We start from the raw sequence: 16,024 nt of genomic DNA on the forward strand, positions 1-16,024 counted from the left end.
CCTGAGATGTTGGGATTGTGTATCACAGCAACACAGCCTGTCCTATCTGAATGGGACAGTGCGACTCTTTTGCAAGTCAGATTAATAATGCTAGGATGTAATTGAATATTGTTATGTGATTATACAATAATTGTCAATTATATAATTATAATTGTATATGATTATGTGATTATATGTTATAATACCAATTTCAATACAGAGAAAGCAACCAATGGCCCCCCCAAACAACAACAACAACAACAAAAAACAACAACACAAAACAAAACTACAACAAACCACAACACTCTTTTAAATGCTGAAAGTAAAAATTATGTGCCCTTTCATTACTACCACGGCCAGGAACAAATAGATGTTTTCAAGAAAATTCCCTAACTTAGAAATGGATGTTTCCTATTTGTGAACATTTCTAGCCCCTGCTTCCTTGCACCAGGAGACAGACCCTCTGGCCCTGTGGCCTCTCCATAGGGCTGCTCAGGGCCCACACAGTGTGGCAGCTGGTAGCTTGGACTGGGGTGCCTATCGAAGGCAGAACTCTAAGAGACAAACTGGCCACCCCATTGACTGCTAGTTACAAGAATTACAACACTGTGGAGGAGGGAAGACTGATTTGACAGCTCTGAAGAGTTATAGAAAAACTAGAGGCCCGATGCACAAAATTTGTGCATGGGTAGGGTCCCTAGGCCTGGCCGATGACCAGGGCTGATCTGCGGGGTGATCGGTGGGGTGATTGGGGCCCCTGCTGACACCCACCTTGGCTGGCCCGGGGCCTGTAGGCTGGGGGCAGCTCCCGTGTTGAACATCTGCTCCTTGGTGGTCAGTGTGCATCATAGCGACTGGTTGTTCCCCCTTTTGGCCGATTTGCATATTAGGCTTTTATTATATAGGATAATGATGAAATTCAGCATTTTAAACTAGCAGTCCAAATTCACAAAGGAAAAGAGGAATTCAACTATGGTCTTAAAAATGGAAAACATATTTCTTATAGGTTAAGGTAGACAGAATATTTAATATTATCATATTAAGAACAAATAATAATAATATTAAGTAATACCTATTATGGATTTTATATAATTTTAACAATTCAATTAATAATGTTAAATAATGTTAATATTATTTACTTGTCTTTTGTCTAACAGAAATATTTTTCACACAGTCAAATCTATCATTTTTGCTTTATTTATTTACCTCTTTATGTTTTATAGTTGTGTTCCTCATTCTTCTATTTTTGTAATTTCAGGTTTCACATTAGGCCTTGGATCCATGCAAAGTTTTTAATTTTTTAAAATATATGGTATGAGGCAGTTGTTGGTATTTTTTTTTCTCCGTAGTGGTACCCTCTTCCTGCTGTTATCACTCATTAAAAATATTTTTTACTACATAGATTTGTACTCATTTTTATGTTCTTAGAATATAACTCTTAAATAATAAAAGCCGACATATAAAATGATATGGCCATATCCACATGAGTGTTAATTCTGTCACTGATCAGCAGACTTGTCAAAGGGTCTACATTGCATACTGACTTTAGTGATGCATGTGTGAGATTCAGTACAGGTGGCCAGGTAGATGCCTGATGGGGCACCTGGGTGATGAAGTTGGATGCAGAAGGTCCTCCCAGAGGCATCCAGTGAGAGCAGACCTGAAGGCCTGCTACCTTTCTCCTTTTGGTAATCAAGAACTGGCTGCCCAATCAACGGCCACCTTTCCAGCCTCCCTTGCAGCTAAGTATGGGCCATGAACAAAGTTTCTGCCTTTGGAATATGGAAGGTGATGCATGTAGCTGCCATGAGACTAATTAAAAAACACATACACTTACCCTCCTCTTCCTGTCTCTCCCCTAATACCCCCCACCCCCACCCCCAGCAGCAGACTCCATGGCCGGGCCGGGTGAGCTAACCTAAACAAGGGGCTGAGAGAGTCCTTTGTTGGCTTGTCCTCTCCTTCTGTTGCTTATCCTTGAGTCTCTCATTTTGAATTTGTAGCAAAGTTTCCTGGAACAATAGCTTTCTCATAAACTCAATTGATTTTATGCTACTCAGAAATATTTTTCATAAGCACCTCACTGGAAAAATATTCCTCAGTAGTGTCTGCCAGCAAGTTGACACAGAAAGAAAATTGTGCTCACTCAACTGCTTTTCCATGGTTTAATCCACGGCCCTAATCTGGGGCTTCAGGACAATCCAGCCCAAAACGAGGATCATGGTGGATTCTCAGGTCAGCACAGCACCTCATCACCCACAGTGCATCGCAACACAGTGCAGCCCAGTGCCAGCCACGGGGGCAAATCACATCCTACTTGCCAAGACGCAGCTGCCACCGACAACTCCTAGACTCAGAACCGCATGGGGCACTGGGAACACGTACTTAAGACCGATCTCAGCCCTGACGGGAAGCAGACTTTCTGTACGTGTGTCTGAGTGGACATGGTCATATCAGGAAGTGACCTCTAGAATAAGCAGGTCTTACTGCCGCCTGAGGATGAAGCCAACAGAGGATGGAGGCCAAGGGTGGGCAGACAAGGACCTTGCTCATCCTGCCTGTGAAGGGCTCCTGTCAGTGGTGACAAGTCGCCTTTGAGTGAAGTAAATTTGAGTCAAAGTTTTCTGTTGCAGTGGCCAGAAGTTTCCTACTTTCTTTCTCAGCTCACAACTCTGGTGGGCCAATGTATCCCCTTTACCAACTAAGACTTATGACCTCACATGGAGAATAAGGGTCCTTGGGGTGGGCTTGATCATTTCCATTGATTCCAGTTAGTCAAGAATTGGGTAAAAGAATTTCAATTATAATTAAATAGTAATAGTTGGGCTTAGTTCTGAGACTCAATTTTGTTTCTAGGTTTAGTTGATTGCCTTCTGATAACTAGCTATGTAGAGAGAGCAGGGATTAAGTAGATAGTGAATAGTTTTGCATAAGAAAAGAGAGAGAGTGGGAGAGAGAGAGAAACACACACACACACACACACACACACACACACATGCACGGGGGTGGGGATGGGGAGAGAGAGGAACTAGAAATGCTACCACTGGAACTGGCTGTGGCATCAGACCTTATAACTTGAATGAACCACATCAAAAACAACTAACTGGAAGCATTTGGGAGCAAGCCAGGTGTGGAGAAGACACGCATTTCTCCACCAATGGGAAAGATGCAAGTGTGGGCTCGCTCAGTCCGAATGACCTGCTGGCGGCTGCAGGATGCAGAGGAGATGGGAGCGGGGAACTCAGTGTCTATCAGGAAGATGCTTCTCCACAACCCAACCTTCTGAGGGGTCATGACCAGTGGAGGCAAATGTGGCACCATCCAGAGCCCCTTTAGTTATCCGTATGCAGCCCTCATCGACCATCTTCCTTTTCTCCAAAATAATGAATGAGCCTCAGAGCTCGAACTCAGCCACTGCATTTGGTTTTCTAGTTTATGAAAATACTCGTCCGAAGTTGTGCCCCCAGGATGTCTTGCTGCAGGAGGCAGGCACACTCTCCCCTGGGTACCATGTTCCAAGTCGCACACCTCGGCTGGGAGACCTGGACATCCTGCCCTTTGTGGTGACTGTTGCTGGGGGACTGGGGGCTGAGGCTCAGCTCCCTGCCTCTCAGTCTCTGATCTGTCCCAGGAAGGAGCCGGATCTACCTCTGGCAGGAGGATCCCAGTTCTCTCTGGGTCTCCTCTCACTCCTGGGGTGTAAGCCAAACATGGGGTGCCAGCTCCCTTCCTGCAGTGTGCGGTGCCAGCAGGCAGAGCCACGCCGTGTGCACGCACTGTCCCATCCGCATCCCGGAGTGCTGTCCTTCCTGATCGGTGATGTTTTTCCTCGAGCTCAAACCAAAGTGGTAAGTGTTTAATTTACAGAAATCAATACACGTAGCAGCACTGATTAGGTCACAGCCACAGGAGTCTGACTGTCCCTCCTCCTGGAAGTGGGTGAGGATGGAGGGGAAGCCAGAAGCCTTTCATAGCATCTGGCCAAGTCGGGGCAGAGGGAGCCCTGACCCCAGGCTATCCCCCTTGCTGGCCGGGACACCTGCAGCTCCGGGAGGCCCAGCAGGAACTCGCAGGAGGAGGTTCACACCCCTTACTCTGTCTGGGCAGCTTTGACCTACAGCGCAGCCCTGCATACCCCATTGCCCCCCCATCCTCCGGTTCCAGGGCAAGGCCTGAGCCCAGTTGCCTCTTCAGGCAAGGGGTGGTAACCTAACAGCTGGAGGTGACACACTGGAGCCACCTGCCTCATCTATGAGGCAGTGACTGCATGGGCGCCTGGTGGGGCACCCTCTGTACAGCTGCCCCTTTGGGCTGCCTCCTGAGTGCTGTCTCAGGAGAGATCGTGAGGCAGGACAGGGAGCCAGGGACACTGAGCAGGAGCTGGCGGTTCGGTTCAGTGCGGCTCAGGTGGGGTTCCAACCCCGACTTGGCCCCCTGCTGCGGTGGGACCTACTCTCCTTTCCACACCCTCAGTTTGCATGTCCTGGGCAATGGGCACAAGGGCACCATCCAGACAGGTTTGTTCTGTTGAGATGTAAGTAAAGCCATGTATTTCAGAGCCTGGGTGCCTGGTAGCTGTGGGTAAGGGCCTGTCCTGAGGTCCCCACCCAAGCTCTGCTGCCCAGGAGCTCCCCTACCCGCCTCCCTGTTTCTCGGCTTGGAGGAGCCGCCTGCACCATGGTTCCAGGTTCCACACACACTGGGGCACTGGGTGGGGACTGAAGCTGCCCCTTCCCCTGGTTCAGGGACACCTGACCTTCCTGGACACTCGGAGCTGGCACTGGGCAGCTGCACCCCCTTGCTGACAGCAACACCCTCAGGTTCTTTCAGCTTCCCTGTTTTCCTTTCTAAAAATCTCATATTTCAGGCAAACCATTGAGTAGAGCCTGGAGACGTGTTATTAAATTGTTAGTTTCCTTCAATAAGGGATTTGTAGTAAACAGGAGATCTGTGGTTTCAAAAGTGCATTTTCCTTAATCCCCTGTATTTCAATTATGTAACAGAATATTGAATTCTGAGCCGACACTTAGGGTGCAGCCCATTACCTGCCTCACAGGTGACTGAGGGGGACGGAGGATCCGCCAGGGCTGGGCGCGTCTCCTTGAGGGAGCCCAGCTGGGCTCACGTCCCCGTGTCGACACCAGGCATGCTTCAAAACCGAGATTTCTGCACATTCACCCCAGAACATAAAGATGATGTACACACACATAAACCGTTTCATTACGTATGCGCTCATTTTACAAGGGAAAATCAGACAAATTAGGTCTCCTTTTCCTCGCGCCTCTTTCCCGAGGAAGATTGTTTACAGCAGGTTTTTATTCTTCTCCCTTCTATTCCTCCAAAGGCAATGAAAAGCAATTCCGGGAGCACAGCAGAAAATCAGTTTTTAATCAAGAAAAACAATCTGTGGGAAATAGAGACGTGTGGCTCCACCTCAGAGAAATGTCAGCGGCCGCTGGACCATGGCTGCCGATTTGTGGATGGGGTCTGGGCGCACTGGGGCTGTGGGGCCTGGCTGCGGCCTCTGAGACAACCAACCTTGGGCTGGGCCCACTGGCTGGATGGGCCAGCGCTGGCCAGGGTGCCAGGTCTCGGGCACTGCAGGCCCTCGGTGCTGCCAGTGCCGTCTGTCTGTCTACAGTGATTATCTCCTTTGCACAGCGATGGAGAGCCTGTAACAGGGACACAGGGGCCAGTGCAGCCAACCCCACAGACACTCTGTGGACATGACTCCTCATGGCTTCCCTCTTTGTGTACGTTTCTAGAGGCCGACAGAAGTTGGACAGCCTCCTGCTGGGACCTCTGAGACCAGGCCCAAGGGGACTGACCTCTGGGAAGCCAGCCAGGGTGTCACAGGTTGGATCCCCTGAACCCCCACTCCTGTGTGGATTTGGGATGGTTTCGTACACAACAACAGATAAGGGGACACATGTGCTAACCTTCCAAAATTGTGGGAGTTCAGTATTGGGCAGTCGTGGCCATATCCTAACAAAGAGTGTTTCTGATCTCTGTCTGCGTGTCCATGTGTCCATGTGTCCAAAGTCTCCCAGGCCCCTCGGCACTCAGAGGGCCCTAGGGCACCCCGCCCCCTCGACTCAGCCCCGGGGACAGGAAGGACAGGAGGTGTGCTGGGCCCTCAAGGCAGGCGTGGGGGCGGCTGCTTTCCTGTGGACGGTGCCTGGCAAGTCCTGCTCTTCTCTCAGATCCCAGAGTTTGATACCTGGAATTCCTGGAAGTGCCTCTCTCCCCCAGGACACCTTCCCTGGCTGTCCCAGGGGCTCTGCCCTCACGGCAGTGCACCCAGTGTCCCTGGTGCTCGCCGGCAGCTCTCAGGGACGGAGAGCACTGGTTCCTGGGACGACTGCTGGAGGCAGATTCTGGGTGACCTGCGAGCACCCCCTCTCCAGTGGGGTCTCCTGTCAGAGGCTGGCTCATCCTACTGGCACTGGATGGTCACGGTGCTTTGGGGACACTGAGGTGGGTCCCATGCCCTGGAACTTCTCAGGAGGGTTTGCTCAGAGAGCCTGTGAGTGAAGCCAGGCCTCTAGTGCCAGGTGGGGCCGAGCATGCACATGGGGACATTGCTACCAGCAGGGCTGGGACTGGAGCAGGGAGGACAAGTTCTGCTCTGGATCCAGTGCCTCCTGGAGCCAAGTGGGGTGTGCAGGGAACTTGGGAATTGGGGACATTTGGGTTCCCCAAGGAAGGGCATACTAGGTTGAGAATCTAAGTCCCTTCTGCCACCTTCCACAGAGAGAAAGGTCTGCTCTCAGCTCTGTGCACATGGCCATGACAGCAAGAGCTCCAGAAGGATCTTCGGAGCCTCTCATACCTCCTCCTGGGGTCCCTGGATCCAGAAAACCTACTTCTTTTTAACCGTTTGGCTGCTGCCGTATTTTTTCGGACATATGCCAAAACTGCAGCACTAAGTGCGCGTGTATGGGAAAAAATGTAAAAACACTTTTTATACAATAAACTCACTTGTATTGCTTTGCAACAACAAAAATTAAAAAATACCAATTGTTTACATAAATTTGTTTTAAATAAGAAGAGCGCGATAGCGCTCCTTAGCAGTCAAACGGTTAAAACAGAGGCCCTCAAAGAAGACAGAAAATGAAACGGAAACTGACTGCATGGAGCCATACCGGCCGGACAGAAGTCCTACTTCTCTGACTTGGCCATCAGCCTGACCACGCTGAGACACTACCCAGACCCTGTTCTGATGCTTGGTGTCTGGTGTCTGTCTCTCCCCATCCCTGTCTTTCCCTCCCTGTCTCCCACTCTCTCTGTCTCTCCCCTGACCCCCCTTCTCTCCTCCTGGCCCTCAGCTCCCAGGGCAGCATCTGTACAACCTTTCACCTCCCAGGGCTCCTCTGTTGATCTCCTTTCCCGACCACCTCACCCGAACCCCTGCCTCCTAAGGAAAACGTGGCAGCAGGGGTTGGCTCCACCCACCATGGCAGTTTTTAGGAAAAAGGGAAGTTGTTGTTTTCTGGTAAAATGCTCATTGCAGAAAATTGGAAAAATACATAAAATATTAAAGAAACATTAGACATTACTCATTATCAACTGCTCAGAGGAACCCTGGCCGATCTTTGGGGTTTAGTCTCCTTTCTACATTCATTTCAGTGTCCACGTTACAATGTGACACAACCCACGGCTATCACCAGGTGCACCTCCATGACGCACTGTGGCACCCTTGTCTACCGTTTTTGTGGGCCCATTGTGGCATCAGCCAGCAAACATTTTGGTCTTTGAGAGCCACTGGTCTTCTCACAACTGTATGGCTCTGCTTCACAGTGCGAATGGCCCAGGGATACTTGGGCAGGTGTGACCGTGCCCCAGCCAAACGGTCTACAAAGGCAGGTGGTGGGCGCTCTGCTCACTGGGCCTTTGAAGAGGCGGCACAGTCTCCAAATAAAATCACCGAACCCTGAGTGTGCAATTAGAGGAACGTGGCTTAAGGGTCGTTTTCTATCCTTCCCCAAATTCTTTTCTGTGTGTCTGATTCATGAAAATATCAGGACACGGTGTTCTCCCCTCAGGACCAGTTCCCAGTTAGGGACGTGCGACCTTTTCAAAGATCTGGGTGCGATGCGGCGCTGGGTCAGGCAGTGTCGGTGTTCTGCCAGCCAGACCTTCACCTCCAGACGGTGAGCTGCTTTAAAACTGATTACTTTTCATGAGAAAAATAATGAACCTCGGAAACATAGCCTGGCGGGCATCTGTATTTGGGGGAAGGGCACCCAAGGTCACTTAAGGGAAACTGGCTCCGCCAGGGCTGCTCTGGCGGGTGCCCTGGACGAGGAGCCCCGAAGGGGGCACATCACAGAGGGAACCCAGCACTTTGATGGGAGTTCAAGTGCAGCCCCTGCTCCCCTGGGAGGCCAGGCCCCGGCTGAAGGCTGCCCAAGCCTCTGGACACAGACACTGGGGCAAACGTGCAATCACAGGTTGGAGCAAGGAGGCAGCTTCAGGCAGTGTGCGGGGCCTTAGGCCTGGCAGCATGGGTGGGGTGTGTGAGAAGCAGTGCGTTAGTGCCCTGTGGCCATGCTCATGCCACAGGCTGGGCGGCTTAAAACAACAGACCTCTCTCTTCTCGCAGGTCAGGAGCCAGAAGCCCTAAGTCCAGGTGAGGCTTTAGGTCAGGGCCCTTCCAGCCTCTCCCAGGAGCTGGGGCTCCAGGGTAGCGTGTAATGACTCATTTTGTTCGAAGCACCTTGCTTTTCAGAGTAGTTTTATTATTTCAAAAAATCATGGGAATCTGGTTTAAAAATGAAACAATACTGAAAGGTTGACAGGAAAATGCAGTGCAGCTCCTGACCCCGGCACCCGCCACCCCCTTCTCTTGCTCCCCAGAAGCCCCTCTCTGTTCTGTTTCCTGTTTCTTCATCCGTTTGTCTCTTTTTATAAATAATCGAGTATCCCTCTGTTCACTGCTCTCCCACTTTTAGATCATGTCCGGAGGCTTTCTCCCATGGTACCTGAAGTGTGACTCTCCCTATGTTTCTTTTCCAGCGTGGCTTCTCATCTTCCTACCGTGCGTTCGTCATTTTTATTTACTGCTAAGCCATGTTTTGCACTGTGGTTGTTTTTTCCTTTGTTACATAACTTTTCATGTTTCTTGGAGTTAATATTTACCTGATGGCTTTCACTGCTTAATTTTCTATGAAACTAGTTTTCTACACACTTTTATCTGAACTGACAAATGCCTGGTAATGTTTCAAATGTCCAAACACATCAAAAGTATCATGCTAAGTGAAATAAGTCAGTCAGAGAAAGACAAGTATCACATGATCTCACTCATATGTGGAATCTAAGTAGAAAAATAAACTGATGAACAGAGGGGATCCAAAAACATGGAAGCATGGAACAGAGTGCGGGCATATGTAATACTTCCAACAATAAAGAATTAAAAAAAGAGAAAAGACTGAAGTTGTATTTTCCCTAAGAAAGTAAAGATGAGAGCAGCAGGGAAAGCCCCCACATGGAGAGATGGGTCACGTGGACCTCTATTAGTGCCCGGGTCAGCCCTCAGGTGATGAAATCTGGGTTACTTGTGTCTGAGTTGGCACCGGGCCATGGCCCTCTTGAGGGACTCCGGGACCCCTCTCCCCTTCCTGGAAGCAGTTAGCGGAGTCTCTGCAGACTCAGTACAATTACTGCCCCTCCAGTTCCAGCCCCTGCACTTCCGGAGCCAGTGGGAATTCTGCAAATGGCTTCATGTGGCCTGACCATCCAGGCGCCAGAATGCCCTTCTCCTTCCACTTGGCGGAACAGGGGCTGCCAATGCACCAGGCGGTGTCCACTCCTTGTTCCGGGCCCCGTCTCCTCAGGGCTAGGTCCCTGGGACCTGGGAGGACCACCTGCATCCAGCATTTTGCCTTCCTGTTTCCTGTCTGCAGAGGCGGAGACGGAGGTCTTACCCTTGGGCCTTTGCAGAGACGCAGTAATCAGAGCAAACAAAAATGAGCCCAAAGGTTCTCTCTTGCTGGGGACTTGGCAGAGGCCTCCTGGTACATCTCCTGCCTCTGAGAAGCTCAGTGCTGGGGAGTGGGTGCCACAGTAATGGGTTCTCCTGATCCTTGGTGGGAGAATGAAGCCATGAGAGAAGGCCTCTCTGAATGTTGGCTGAGAGGAAGAGACTTCCTAGCAAGACCAAGAGCCACTGGGCTGAGCAGGTGTGGAAAAGGCAGGGCTTTCATTTCTTTCTACCACTGTTTGACTTCTGTTTGTCACATGGCTTCATTCTCCGCCAAGGATCAGGAGAACCCATTACTGTGGCACCCACTCCCCAGCACTGACTTCACCCAGCAGACCCCATGCCATCCGATGGGGGTTCCACCAGGCAGCACCCTCTCCATCCCACAGATGCTCTGCCTGCCTGGTGCCTGGCACCATGACTACTTTCTCATCGAGTGAATGGATGAGTCCATAAGTCAGGTGAGTGAGTGAATAAAAGTATAGGGACAGCCGAGACCGGTTTGGCTCAGTGGATAGAGCGTCAGCTTGCGGACTGAAGGGTCCCAGGTTCGATTCCGGTCAAGGGCATGTACATGGGTTGCAGGCACATCCCCAGTGGGGAGTGTGCAGGAGGCAGCTGATCGATGTTTCTCTCTCATCGATGTTTCTAACTCTCTATCTCTCTCCCTTCCTCTCTGTAAAAAACTCAATAAAATATATTTAAAAAAAAAAAAGTATAGGGACAGCCGCTTTGGTGGATGTGAAGGTGAGCATATTCTAACATTGTTGCCATCACTCCTCTGTAAGAATCTTAGAAGCTTGGCCAGGATTTTTCGTGTGATTTGAACATGGATGAGCAATCACATGCCATTGGATGTGGCTTCCCTCACATGCAGAGTGAATCCTGACAAGTCATGATGATGGAGTGTGCAAGACCGACCCGAACCTGAGTGTGCCTCCACGGCTCCGAGAAATAGAGGGACCAGGAGAAGGTGATCCAGTGCACCCTGAAACAGCCAGGCGACATGGAATAAACTGGAAATGGTCAGAGGAGTTTGGGATGTGAAATGCAGATAATTAAATAGTCTCGACCTAGTTCTTTATAAGCAGTAGGTTTCATGGGATCAGGCAGACAGGACACGGGTTGGACATGGACAGAACGCAGAGCAGAGCTGAGGGGCCTTGGTGGGAGGTGTGTGGGAGTGGCCTGCACCCTGTCAAGGACGCCTCCTGGAACTTTCCTCAAGCTCCCCTGAGCCTCTTCCTGACCAGCCTCACACTTGGGCCCTGTCATGGCCCTTGCAGCCCTGCTGTAGCTAGAATCCTGCCAAGCTGGTTCCTGAGATTCTCATGACCTCCAATTAAGTGCCCCTCCCCCCACTGCATTTAGCCAAGCCCCTCTGGTGATGGTCCACCTTCTCCCAGTACATCCTTCTAGTCCCCCTGGAGTTGAGTTTAGGCTCTCTCCCCTGTTGCAATAGTCAGGAATAAAGTCTTGTGTGTGTGTGTGTGTGTGTGTGTTTTAATATATATATTCAACTGATTTCTGAGAGGAAGGGAGAAGGAGAGAGAGATAGAACAGGGGTTCAAGCCTGCAACCCAGGCATGTGCCCTGACCAGGATTCGAATCGTGACCTCCTGGTTCATAGGTAGACACTCAACCACTGAGCCACGCCAGAAGTCTTGTTTTAAATGAGTGTCTGGAGCCATTGCTCTTTCCCATCTGGGACTGTCCAGGCCTGGATGAGGGAGGGTAGGAGGGTGGGCACCAGCAGCTGGGGATCTCATCTCTGGAAATCCTTCTAGTGGGAACGTGCCAGAGCTGACTTCCGCAGTGAAGGTGCGGCCTTTGGGTCCAGTCACCAGATCCCCTGCTGTTGAGGACACAAATGGAGGCAGTGGAGATTTGGGACAAATTTCCTGGCTCACCCACATATTCTAGAGGCGATGGATGGCAGATTTCTTGAGTTTTACATTAAAAACTCCAGCTCACACACCTTTCAAAGTGCCAGTGATAAGGATGAGCAGGTTTGCATCAATTTCCATCATGAAAGTGATAGTAGACTATTTGTCCAAAAAGTACAGAATGGTCTTTTTTATCTTTGCAAAAGAGATGGCAGACATCCAGAGAAGCAAATGACAGTGATAATAATGATGAAAACCACATCAAGTTCCAATGCAGGGACATCACCAGGTTCTAGTTTGGCGTACACAGCTGTTTCTGTCTTTGTAGCTATATTATTGGAACTAAGATGCATTCATACTAAACTACTGTTTTGAACTTGATGTTTTCCTTATTTTATTTTCCACATATTTCTATGACCTTAAATACACTGTATGACTGAACAAATCTTTTTTCCCTCTTGATAAATGTATCAGATGTCTTGTGCTCATCTGCCCTTAGATCTTGCAGCCAGCCTTCAGAGGCCTGGTATTCATAAAGAAAGTCATCACAGAAGTAGTTTCTCCCTGAACTTGTGAGTTGCTTTATCACTTCTTGGTTTTTATTAAAGTTTACAAGATAGGGAAGTTGGAACTTTCCCCCTCTCCTCCTTCCTTCCTTTCCAAGGTTTTATGACAAAGGATACTATTCTTGAAGACGGTTTATGGTTTTTTGTTTGTTTGGGTTTTTTTTTTTTTTTTTTGAGGAAAGGAATTATGGGGATGGGCGGTAGTGACGGCTGCATAACAATGTAACTGCCTTTAATACCCCTGTACTGTACACTTAAAAATGGTTCAGGGTATAATTTTGTTACCTGTATTTTACCATAATTTTTTAAAAGTCAATATACAAACATTAAAACAAGCAAAAGAAGTCTGCTCAACAATCTAACAACAACAATTCAGCAGTGAAACAAAACAGTATCAACCAATAAAGGCAACAGAGAGGAGCTCTAGGCCGATGAGCCGCACCTACAAGCATGAAAAGACTAAGGGGTAGCAGGCAACAGCCTGATGCCTTCCCCAGTTCTCTGACCCGACCTGGGCCCACAGAGCCTTGAGAAATGGAACATTGTAAAGACGTGATAGTGCAAAAACTAGAGGGGGGAAGGGGAGGCAAAAAGAGTGCCATGCTCTTTACGAGTGGGCATTTTTCAGCTCTTTTCAGAAGACATTCCTAATAAACACTGAATGGTAAATCCTTTAGCATGGCACCTGCCAACCGTTAATACACCTCCAAGTCCAGGGAATTCTAGGGAGAACACAGGTACCTTTCAGGCCTGGGCAGGTGAGATGTCCGACCGGGTCTCCAGGGTTCAGCTCCAGAAGCCCATGCTGTTTCTTTGTTATGGGGTGGGGCCACAGCATTAGTAACCAAGAAACAGAATTTCCGGAGGATGAGGCCCAGAAATCAGCATTTTAAAAAGATTCCCAGGTGATTCTAATGTGCAGCCAAGATTGAGACCATCTAGGGCCACAGTTGGCAAACTGCGGCTCACGACCCACATGCGGCTCTTTGGCCCCTTGAGTGTGGCTCTTCCTAAGCCTTAGGAGTACCCTAATTAAGCTAATAACAATGTACCTACCTATATAGTTTAAGTTTAAAAAATTTGGCTCTCAAAAGAAATTTCAATCATTTTACTGTTGCTATTTGGCTCTGTTGACTAATGAGTTTGCCGACCACTGATCTAGACGAGTGTCAACTGTGCTGACTGGGCACTTTAAGTCTCTGCCACATAACTGTTCCATGCCAGTAGACTACCTCAGGAATGTCCTCATGGAGATGACAGAAACACAAGAAAGAGCAAGGCCTCTTAAGGTGTAGAGTTAGAAGCAGCATACTTGCACTTCTGCTTCATTCTATTAACCAAAGCCAGGCACATGGTCAAGTCCAGAGACAGACGAACCCGGGACCTCCCAGTCCGCAGGCCGACGCTCTATCCACTGAGCCAAACCGGTTTCGGCCACCATGATCTCTCTTACCTATCACTACCTGACTGCTCTGTCCAAATCTTTCTTGTCCATTCCTTCTCAGACCATTCTTTAAGACCGAGGCTGACCAGAGATGCCTTTTAGTCCACAGGGAGTTATCCTGTTATTCTTCTGGAGTTTGAAAAGGCTTGTCAGGAGCTAGGCACACATAACCTTATTCCCTGTCTCTTATCCCCAATTTTCTCTCAGTGACCAACAAGAGGCAAATGTGAGTGGCTTAACCTCAACAAGTGGTATTAGGTGAATCTACCAGGAAAAGAAGGTGATTGAAACCCTCTACTTTAGGCCCTAAAAAAAAAAGAGAGAGAAGAAGAGTGCAGATTGGTTTGCCTCAGTGGATAGAGCATTGGTCTGGGGATTCAAGGGCCTGAAGTTCGATTCTAGCCAAGCGGGGGAGAGGGGTAGGGAGAGAGAGAGAAAGAGAGAGAGAGATCTTTTTCCCTTCCTCCCCGGAGCCGAGGGGAGAGATTTTTTTTAATAAATTATTTTTATTGATTTCATAGAGGAAGGGAGAGGGAGAGAGAGATAGAAACATCAATAATGAGAGAAAACCATTGATTGCCTGCCTCCTGCATGCCCCTCACTGGGAATTGAAACAAAAACTCAGGAATGTGACCTTGACTGGAATTGACACCGGGACCCTTCAGTCCTCAGGCAGATGCTCTATCCACTGAACCAAACTTGCTAGGGCTGGCTTGCAGGATATCTTGTTTTTCTTCTCTTCTCACCAGGCTGCAGTGAGTGTACCAAGGAGGCAGAGGTCCAGGCCTCACCCCTTGGCTGGAGAGAGGGACATACGCTCTCTGTGGTCATCTGAGAGTCCCATTGGATAGCATCATAACCACATGGACCAGGACCCTCCATGTTTCAGAACAAAGGTGCTGGAGGCCAGGTGAGTGGAACTGCGCTCCCTGGTTTTTCAGAAACGGGGCACCCAGCACACCTGCAGTGGAATCCCCAGCCTCAGCTGAGTTAACACATGCCCACTGCTCCTCTATTTCTGACACGCTCTACCTCCCCTTCACAGGCGCTCAGCGTAGCTGCTTCCACCTGAAGGCTCAGGCGCTGGTCCTGCAGTTGGGGACATGTGGGTGTCCTACACACGTGGGTCTCTCAGTGAAGACCAGGCTTGGTGGAACCCTGAAGACTTGAGGGTTTTGGGTGCAATTTACAGACCCTCCCATTGCCAAAGGCACTAGTCTAGGCTCATTGACACCGACGTCCTCTGAACTTCGCTTTCCCTGGCAAACAAGGTATCACCCTTTCAGAAGAGTTATCGGGACAGGGAAGGAAGTCAGGTAAGGGGCTGGAGTGGACAGTCCTGCACCACCAGCTGGGGGCTTGCCTTTGTGCACAGGCGTGGTATCTGTGAGATGCAATATCTGCACTGTCCTGTGACCACGAGTCTGTCATAAATCAGAAGCTATGTTTATGGGCTTATTTTATAGACAAGTAAGTGCCAGAGGTTTCAGAATAAAAAATAATGGAAAACTATAATAATCTATTAAACAAATTATAATCACCTAATGGCATGTTATCATTCTTCCTGTGTAATGAAATAATATGATTATGTAATATCTCTCATTTTCTAGAGCAGAGAATAGTTTAAGGAACATGGCTTTAGGCCCAGATACATGGCTCTGGATACACACACACACACACACGAAATGTAATTACAAATGCATTATACATACATGTTGGAATGTATACGTACACTATATACACACACATTGTAATGTATTTGCATTTGAATGTCTTGTTAATATATAAAAAGTATCTTGCCAGACCAGCATGGCTCAGTGGTTGAGCATTGACCTATGAACCAGGAGGTCATGGTTCAATTCCTGGTCAGAGCACATGCCCCCGAGTTGCAGACTTGATCCCCAGTGGCAGGATGTGCAGGAGGCAGCCAATCAATGATTCTCTCTCATCTCTCTCTTTCTCCCTTTTTCTCTGAAATCAATTAGAAAATACATATTTTTTAAAAGTATCTTGTCTCTAATAACACCTACTAGTGTAATTTTGTTTAATTTAATTTTTGTGTTTATGAGAATAGCCACTTGTAGAGAAATGTTAAAATGTTCATGGCCTCTGGCCCCTTGATCTTGGCCAGTGCCCTTTCCTCCAGGACCTCCAGGGCTCCAGTGCA

Source organism: Myotis davidii, unplaced genomic scaffold (genome assembly GCF_000327345.1).
Source record: "Myotis davidii unplaced genomic scaffold, ASM32734v1 scaffold135, whole genome shotgun sequence".
Lineage (NCBI taxonomy): Eukaryota > Metazoa > Chordata > Mammalia > Chiroptera > Vespertilionidae > Myotis > Myotis davidii.